This window comes from Triticum aestivum, chromosome 2B (genome assembly GCF_018294505.1).
Source record: "Triticum aestivum cultivar Chinese Spring chromosome 2B, IWGSC CS RefSeq v2.1, whole genome shotgun sequence".
Taxonomy (NCBI): Eukaryota; Viridiplantae; Streptophyta; class Magnoliopsida; order Poales; family Poaceae; genus Triticum; species Triticum aestivum.
Window position 1 is genome coordinate 362151612 of NC_057798.1, and position 9872 is coordinate 362161483.

The window sequence follows — 9872 nt, forward strand, 5'->3', positions numbered from 1 at the left end:
TAGGGATGAGCACACCCAACCTCTAACATGCTCGCGCTAGCGGCTAAGCCATCCCTGTGTACTTAGCGCTCTAGCGCCCCCCCCCCCTACTTGTACACTCTTTTCTACCTATCAATGAATGATACACAAGCTTTGCGTATTCGCGAAAAAAGAAGAAAAAAAGGTGGTTGCGCTGCTGCTGCTTGGGTGGAGGAGAGGCGTGGGGCTCGGGGAAGGAGCACAGCGTGGAGGAGCTCGGGAGGGTGCTGCTCTCCCTGGATCAGACACGGGAGGCTGCAGGGGCGCTCGGAGATCGATGGAGGGAGGTCGATCGATGGATTGGTCCGGTGGGCAAAACAAGGTGGAGCTCGGGCTGTGGTGGTTGGTGGGATGGGGATCCCGAGCTGGGTAATGAGACGGGGTGGCGGTGGCTAGGAGGATCCCTAGAAATTAAGGATTTGGTCTGTTTATAAATAGGTAGGGGAACTAGATGATGGCGATTTGGTCCCTCCAATCAAAATCGGACGGTCCGAGATAAATAGCTTAGGGGAGTCCAACAAAGAACTGAAGATATTTTAGGGATGTTTGGAGATGATCCAGACCCAATGGTGATGACTGCCCGGGACGGGTCTGGGACAGCTTTCGGACGCGCGCGAGTGGTCTGTGCACTGTGCGGAGAGGGTGGGCATTTAGACGAGAGGGGGAAAACAAAGACAATGGGGGTCTGACAAAAGGCCAGGACAAGGGGGGTTTTGTTGGTCTCGGAGAAAGAGAGAAGAGAGCAGTCCGGTTGGTCTGAGAGAAGGTCAATAAAGGCAAGCGGTCCAACAACATGCCACAGAGGCAAGGAGTGAAGCGGCAACGACAAACGGCTATGAGGTTTTACGAAAGCATGTGGATGCAATGCACATGATGCCATGATAAAATGCAACAAGCAAAATAAAACACACGGCGACAACGAGAAACATGGAAGGCGTCTGGAGCGTCGGTCTCGAGGCGTCACACCCGCTCTCGTCCCAGCTCCCATCCCCGCGCCCATGCCAGCGACCATCCGCGTAGCATTGACGGGCTGGTTGCCGAGCACTATCGCAGAGCTAGACGCCGTGGGCATCACCGAGGTCTCCGCAGACCCGCGCGAGCTCGTGTACATGCCAGCGCCAGCGCCAGCTCCCGTGCCCGTGCGCGTGCGCGTGCGCGCCCCTTCACCCACTACGGCGCCGGTCCCCGTGCATTTGGCTGCACCCGCCGCGCCCGTGCCCGTGCGCGTGCCCCCCTGACCGCCATGGGATGCCACCGTCGAGCGTTTATTGAGGTGTGGCGGGAGCGTCACAAGAAGTAGATGACTAGACGATCGTTTCTCCTACTTAGAATGCATGCAATTGTTTATTGAGGTATGTGTGAATGATCTGTATAGTCACTTATGTAATTGGATGTTTATTTCATATATATATATACACATATACATATACATGTTATTCTTCTGTAGACAGAGAAAATCACACGGCTTATTAGCAGCAATCGTCTGTGTTATTATTGGTCTTTGCACACATTTCTAATCACGGACCTGTTTGCTGCGTATCACACACATATTGTTCAGTTGAACTGTTTCTATTGTGTTGCGTAATAAAGGCTGCAAAGAGGGATCTACAGCAACGAGGACCAGCTTCCCTACCAGTAGCTCATCTAACAGAACTCCCAAGTTAATTGTACTGAGGCTGGAGTAGTCATGAGATGGGTGACCGGATGGGAAGTGGACTCAATATTAACTAGTTGGATGGGTAACTGCAAAGGTTTATTATAAACCTTTGTAATGACTCATCCCATCTAGTTAATATCGAGGTCTTTGTTTTGTAGTTTTTGACATTTTTTTGAACACATGTTGATTGGCTTGAAGAAGGTCTATCTCATTACTTTTTGATAATTGTTTGTGCTCAAGCAACTAGTTTGCATTTTTCAAAGTTTTTTGTACGAACAGAACCGCACACGAACTTACTATAGTAACCGTCTATGTTATAATTTATTATCGCAAACAGTTCATCCGAGTGGGCTGTTTGCTGCGTATCACACACATCTGGTTTACACGAATTGTTTGTGTTCTTTTGGCTGATCGCAAATGTCGCATATCACACACATCTTGTTAAGATCAACCGTTTTTGTTCTCTTGCCTAATCGAAAACATTTTGTCCGAGTGAATCGTATGCCATATATCACACACACCTTGATCTAGCTGACTGTTTCTGTTGCATTCCCTAATAGCACACAGTTCATTGGAGGGAACTCTATGCCGTATATCACACACACATTGATATGGCTGCCCATTTCTGTTGTTCTTCCTCATCGCAAACATTTCTGCTAGATCAACCGTATGCCTTTCATTGCACACGCAACTAAAATCTGAACCGTGTTTGATGCATTCGTCATCGCAAACATTTTGGACATTTTTGACTGTTCTCTGACACCACCGTTCGCGATTATTCCATCGCACACAGTTTCTCGAAGGGTCTCTGATCGTAGTGTCGCGTTAGCAGCATCCTGCAGTAGCGCCAGAGTCGACTGCCTGTAGGAATCCCCCTTTCAACTCCTTGGCTGAAGTTGAGTCTCGTCATTACAAAACTTTTACTAACATGGTTGTGTGGCTTATGAGCGCACGTCGCCATTGGGTGGTATTAGTATCTTTTATTCCTTGCCTATACTTCGGGACTCTGATCTCTCTTCTATTCGGTTTAAATGATTTTGCTAACTCTAACTTTAGGTTCTCGTAAATACTTCCTCCCGGAGAGCCCCTCATTCTCGACGATAGCTTGAATCGCTAAAAGATTCCGATGATACTCTCCGATGTTCTCACGAGACTTTGTGCCATCACCTTTGCAATTCCCTTCCCTCGAGAAACCCCTATGGATAACCACGTACACATGCCATTCATACAATCATTCCCCGTTGATCTTGCTATTACAAGATACCCCGAAATTTTCTCTTATTCCAAGAATACCTTGTGCATACTTCCTTAAAGTTCTTTGTGATGAGGACATGACTACCTTGGATATGACCAAAAATATTGCATATATGCATATTTGTCAGGTGATTTCTAGTGCAAACTATTCAATAATCTATTTATGTTATCCAGAACAAAAATACTTCACACACTTTTGTGTTTTGTCTAATTGCAGGTGTATGGGACATTTGTACAATCCACATATGAAGATAAGGAAGAAAGAGATGTTTATTTGCTGTCCAAAAAGTTCTCTCACGTCACTTTTGGCCCAAGAGAAGATAGAGTCCAAGTCTCTCACGTTCTGGATTCAGATTCGGACTGCACAGACACACCTGACTCAAAACGCACACAAGTTTTTCATACGGACTCCGAATTGGGTGATTCTTTTTTTGTTGGAAACTAGATTTCGTGCACTTGCCAACCCAATTGGAATCACCTTCAAATTCGTCCGGAGCGTTGAGTTGTGGACGAAACAATCTGATGCTGCAGCAGAATCCGAGTCAAACTACAAGTCCAAAGGTGTTACATCACCTCCACTTGGGCCCATTGGCCTTGTACGACCTAGATTTAGTTTTAGGCTGCCTTGGGACGTCCTCCCGCCTCCTTGGCCGCCACCCCTTGCTCCTATATAAGTAGATCCATCTAGTAGCTTTTCCTTGGGATTTGTTTAGTTAAAAGTTATCCATTGCAACTTCGTGTACTTCGTTTGTGTCCAACATCCAGACCAAGACCGCTTACGGATCCCCACCATTATCAATACTTCATATATATTCGCAATATTCAGATTGCTTTATCATATTCTTGCTCGTTCTTCGATTGCTTGCAGGAATAGACCTCCGTGGTCAGGTTGATCGTGCTCCAGCGTGGTCAATAACCTCTCGGAGTTGGTTTAGCGATTGCTAAGGCGCAACGTCGTCCACGTTTGTAGTCGGATCGTCAAAGTCGTCTCCACCAAATCGATAGTTATCATCTCATCGAAAGATCGGGACACCCCCGCCTCTATCAAGTGGTATCAGTTTTCAGGTTGCTCGGTGAGAATTTCCAGTTTTCCTAGATTAGATTTATTTTCTTACCTATTGTCCAAGAAAAAGCCACAAAAAAGAGTTAGATCTATTCATCCTTGGTCCAAGCCAGTTTGAGCCTTTGCAATTTTCTTTTCATTGCTTGCATAGTTGAATTATCGGTTGCATCGTCGTGTCGAGTTGCTGGTCTTAGTGTCTAGTTCGTTTAGAGTTTCGAGTTCTGTTCACATTAGTCACGCCACCGCTGCATCATTATCTCTTCCGCTGTCCACCACCCATCCATCAGTTTCCACCACGTGCTACCCACCATTCATTGTCATAATAATAGTTGAGATCGTTCACATCTTCACTTGATCCAATCTGCATCTTATCTAGTTTGTTTTGGAAAGAGGGAGAAAAAAAAGAGAGAGAAAAAAACGAGAGAAAAAAAAACGAGAGAAAAAAAAGAGAAAAAAAAAGTCGGAGAAAAAAAAGGAGAGAAAGAAAAAAAAGTGTGAGGAAAAAAAAGAGAGAACAAAAAAACAAAATTCGGATTTTTTTAGACTCAATCTCGTAGTTGAATTCGGATTGGAATCTGTTTTGCGCACTGTTCAGTAAAACAGGTGTATCTTCCTCATACAAAGTCAGTTTTGGCTCCGTGAGTACTCAAATTGAAGATAGCGACGAGATGCATCTAAATAGTTGCAGAAGCTAGTTCAATACTTGACACCTCAAAATCGGCTTCTAAATAGGTCTTTTTGCCCTCCGAAGTTCGTGAACACAACTTGTTCCAATTTTTCAGGCTAGTTTTAGAATTCTTTGACTCCTCATATCAACTCGGAATTAAGTGATTCTTTTTGCATTGGAAAGCTTGAGTTAGTAGCATTCTTTTAAAGAATTTATCAGAAAATTGTCTCAAACTTTTCAAGAGGAAAGTTGAAGAGAGAGTTGTTGTATATCCTGCTTGACAGTTGTTTTTCATCATTATCTTCACTGCCGTTGTGATCTTCACTTATATCTTGTTGTCAAGAGCTACTTAGTATCCTTCATTGATGCTAGTGGTGCTACGCCGTGACCTCATTAGTGTTCTAGGCTCGCGTCTCTAGTCCGGTCTAGCGTAGGACCAGCACAGTACCGTCGTTGAGCGTTTATTCAACATTGCATCTTTGAATTGATTATTGCTAATCTTTTGCTACCATATATAGCCAACCCAGCTCCACATATTTCTACACCGTGTATACGTACGCTCCCCTGGCAATCGCTTTACTCAATATTCAGAGTTATTTGACAACGCTGGTTGCCGATCACCGCCTGTTGCATGGTAAGAACTTGTAAGACATTGATATTTGCTTTACTGTGAGCGTTTTACCACCACATCCTAGTAGTTATAGGAACATTATTTTTGGGTTTTGTTTCTTGTTCTACTAATCATGACAGGATCCAGAGTCAATTCATGGCCTTTGTCGATCGCGGGAGACGTGCCACCACCTTTGCAAATACCACAACCGTCACGAGAGGTGCACAAACATCCAAATGCACATGATCAGGTTAATGTATCTATACCACCATTTAATGGCCGTTTTAAACCTGCTTTATATATTGAATGGGAGTTCGACATAAAAAATATATTTGCTTCCCATAATTTCAATGAACATAAAAAGGTTAAGGTTGCGGTTGGTTCTTTCACTGGTTATGCTTTGGTTTGGTGGAGTGAATATTGTCGGTTACACCCTTATTATATACCTACTACTTGGGATGATTTGAAACTTGCCATGCGACATACTTTCGTCCCTGCTTATTCCTGCTCTGATACCACTTGATAGAGGCGGGGGTGTCCCGATCTTTCGATGAGATGATAACTATCGATTTGGTGGAGACGACTTTGATGATCCGACTACAAACGTGCATGACGTTGCGCCTTAGCAATCGCTAAACCAACTTTGAGAGGTTATTGACCACGCTGGAGCACGATCAACCTGACCACGGAGGTCTATTCCTGCAAGCAATCGAAGAACGAGCAAGAATATGATAAAGCAATCTGAATATTGCGAATATATATGAAGTATTGATAATGGTGGGGATCCGTAAGCGGTCTTGGTCTGGTCGTTGGACACAAACGAAGTACACGAAGTTGCAGTGGCTAACTTTTAACTAAACAAATCCCAAGGAAAAGCTACTAGATGGATCTACTTATATAGGAGCAAGGGGTGGCGGCCAAGGAGGTGGGAGGACGTCCCAAGGCAGCCTAAAACTAAATCTAGGTCGTACAAGGCCAATGGGCCCAAGTGGAGGTGATGTAACACCTTTGGACTTGTAGTTTGACTCAGATTCGGACTGCACAGACACACCTGACTCAAAACGCACACAAGTTTTTCATACGGACTCCGAATTGGGTGATTCTTTTTTTGTTGGAAACTAGATTTCGTGCACTTTCCAACCCAATTGGAATCACCTTCAAATTCTTCCGGAGCGTTGAGTTGTGGACGAAACAATCTGATGCTGCAACAGAATCCGAGTCAAACTACAAGTCCAAAGGTGTTACATCACCTCCACTTGGGCCCATTGGCCTTGTACGACCTAGATTTAGTTTTAGGCTGCCTTGGGACGTCCTCCCACCTCCTTGGCCACCACCCCTTGCTCCTATATAAGTAGATCCATCTAGTAGCTTTTTCTTGGGATTTGTTTAGTTAAAAGTTAGCCATTGCAACTTCGTGTACTTCGTTTGTGTCCAACGACCAGACCAAGACCGCTTACGGATCCCCACCATTATCAATACTTCATATATATTCGCAATATTCAGATTGCTTTATCATATTCTTGCTCGTTCTTCGATTGCATGCAGGAATAGACCTCCGTGGTCAGGTTGATCGTGCTCCAGCGTGGTCAATAACCTCTCGGAGTTGGTTTAGCGATTGCTAAGGCGCAACGTCGTGCACGTTTGTAGTCGGATCGTCAAAGTCGTCTCCACCAAATCGATAGTTATCATCTCATCGAAAGATCGGGACACCCCCGCCTCTATCACTTTGCCACAAGAATACCCCTACAGATAATTCCTTGCACTTATCGGGTATCCGCTCATTCCTGTTGTTCATGTGTTTCACATAAGTCTTTGAAATACCATTCGATCTTCCAAAAATCCTGAGCATCCCATTGCTCTTGAAATTCTTACTTACTTGCATTATGGTTAATCCCATAAGTCTCGTAATCTTATTGGCATCCCTTGTCAATATAATTTTGTGTCCGTTGATTCAATATGTTGCGAAAGCTCGCAATCCTCAGTCAGATCCTAGAATTCATTCTTCCAGCTCAGATGTCATTTGGAACATGAGCTGGTTCTCGGCCAATCAAATAGTCAACGACTGTTTTTGACCCATTGATTTGGAAATTATGATTCCTTTGCATTTTATCTTTGAATTAGTCAGTTTTTTCTATAATCTAGTGCCTTTGCATTCATTCTTCCTCTGATTGAGTATCGATACTCACGTCAGCTCCGTTGTAGACCGCAAGACTCCTTGTTGGATAATTACCCGACAATGTCATTCACATTCAAAATTCTTGTGGGCCTTTCCTCAGATACATAATGCCTTTGGTAAATCGTATCCTCTACTTTCTCAACCATGCTCTATTATCAAGTTGGTATAATTTACTCCTGAAGTTAGTGTTATATTTTCCTAAGATGCCCCAATGGGTTGTACCTAAGCCTTCCCTAATATGTGTAAGCTCGTAAGTTATGCGAGTTATACTCTATTGGCTTTTCGTCAGGTAAAATTTCAACACTACAACTTCTTCAAAAGCGAGAAGTGAAAGAAAAGTTGCGCATTGAAGAAATAGGAGTCGACCTTGAACCATGTGTTCATGCCCATGGACACAGCGTAGATCTTATCATTAAAGTTTCTCTTAAATTAATTATTCCCTTGGTACAAGTCCATCTTATAGCCGGGATCTGGCCTTTCGCAATTGTGGTACCGACCATGTTCTCCTTTAAATACAATTTCTCATGCAAGTTTAAGCACTTGTCTTCTGAAGAGAAATACCCCAGTCCAACCTCTACTTTGATCTGTCGTCGAGTATCACCCCCTGGTACCTCAAGATTATCACAGAACTGCATAACTTCTTATGAGTTCCTCGTCAAGTACTACATCCTCACTGACTCCAATTTTTCATGGGCTCCCAGTTTTTAAACACTCAAAGACCCCGATAACTAAACCGAGTCCGCATTATGATTCAAAAACTCTTAGCCATCTTCTTTACTTATGAGTTTGTATCCGATCATGTCATTCCTAGCCTATTTGGCTATATCATTATCATGATTATTTTAACAGTGTACCTTGTCCTTATTCCTGGAGCACCACTTTTGATGATGAGCTAAGCTTATGCTTATTTTCCTCGGCATATCATTCCGCAATATTTCGTGGCATCATTGCATTTGCTTGATGCAGTCACTATTCAATTGCTTCTTCATGGAGCCGCTCAACAAAATTTGTCGTGATCATCATCAACATTTCAACTCAATCCAGGATATCAGTCGAATTCTTGATCATAAGTGCCATCCTCGTCCCTTGGTAATTTGAGTTACCATCCAACATCCTTACCTTCCTTTCATCACAAACTTGTTCATGTTATGGATGCAACTTGCCTTCCAGCTTGTATTATGTTCTACCTTGAAGTATTAGTGTCTTTTACGTCAATGATGTTGTGAGGATTGCTCCACCTCTTAAGAGTTCCTGGTATAGTGATATTTCTCGCCATCACCATTCTTTCTTGGTCCCCGTGTTGGTTCTAACCGGGATACCAACAAGTGGATGATGCTGCTTGGATTCTATACTTCTAGCAACCTATTGTTTTGAAGTTAATGGTCGACAGTTCGTTCTTATACTATTGGTTATTGAATCCCCATTCTAAACATTGATCATGCTACCTAAGCCCATATTTCGGGTGCACCTTTCTATCATGGTTCAATTGTGTATGTTTTCCTCGAGCGTACACCATTATATCATTTGATCTAACTAATGTTATCTCCTTGTTCACATAATTGTGGAAACCCATCTTTTTTTAAAATCTCGATGAATTGTCGCTGAGACCATCAGCCACCTCCTCATCCTCTCCTTGGCATAAAGATAAACTATTGTTTTGTAACTGTCTTCCATAGATCATATCCTGAGAACCTGGCAATGCCATCCCATCAATTTATGTTGCACCTTTTCTTCTCAGGTATCCCGAGTCCGAGGTATCCTGACACCAATCAGAACTGAAACTCGGTCAGATATGATGGTTGGAACTTTTTCCAAGAGTCGTAGCATTGGTCGTTATATAACCTGGTAAGGTGATGTCATGCCCAGCACACCTGACCGGAGGACCTATTGCTATTGTATCCTTTTACAAGGTTAGCCATTCGTCCATGAGGAAATTGTAAGACTTATTCTACAAGTTGCTCCTGATGAATCCTTCGTGTATCCAAGGTCTAACCTTTGCTTGAAGACCATGTCAATGCTATCTTGAAGCATGTTCGTGGTACTCCGATTTTCAACAAGAACATTTGAAGCCCAATTCTAAATGCTTCTTGCTAAATTATCCAAACACCATTGTATGGGTAATGTCATGAAATTTCTCTCCCCTTACCTAAATGGTTTTCTACATTATATCCTTTCATGGATCTCATGCTCTGCTTGTCCTTGGGAAGGATATACCCCTGAAATATGTGTTTAAACACATTTTCCTTTCCATTGTTCTGTTTATCTGATGATCACCTTTTTATTTCCATTGTTTTGTTTAATCTTTCTTGTGATCTATATGATCTAAGCAGTAATAATTCACTACTTATGTAAACACCTTGGTGAACAACTCTGTCAGTAAGACCCTGTTATTATTGTTGATGACATTCCGATAGCCACTGATGGACG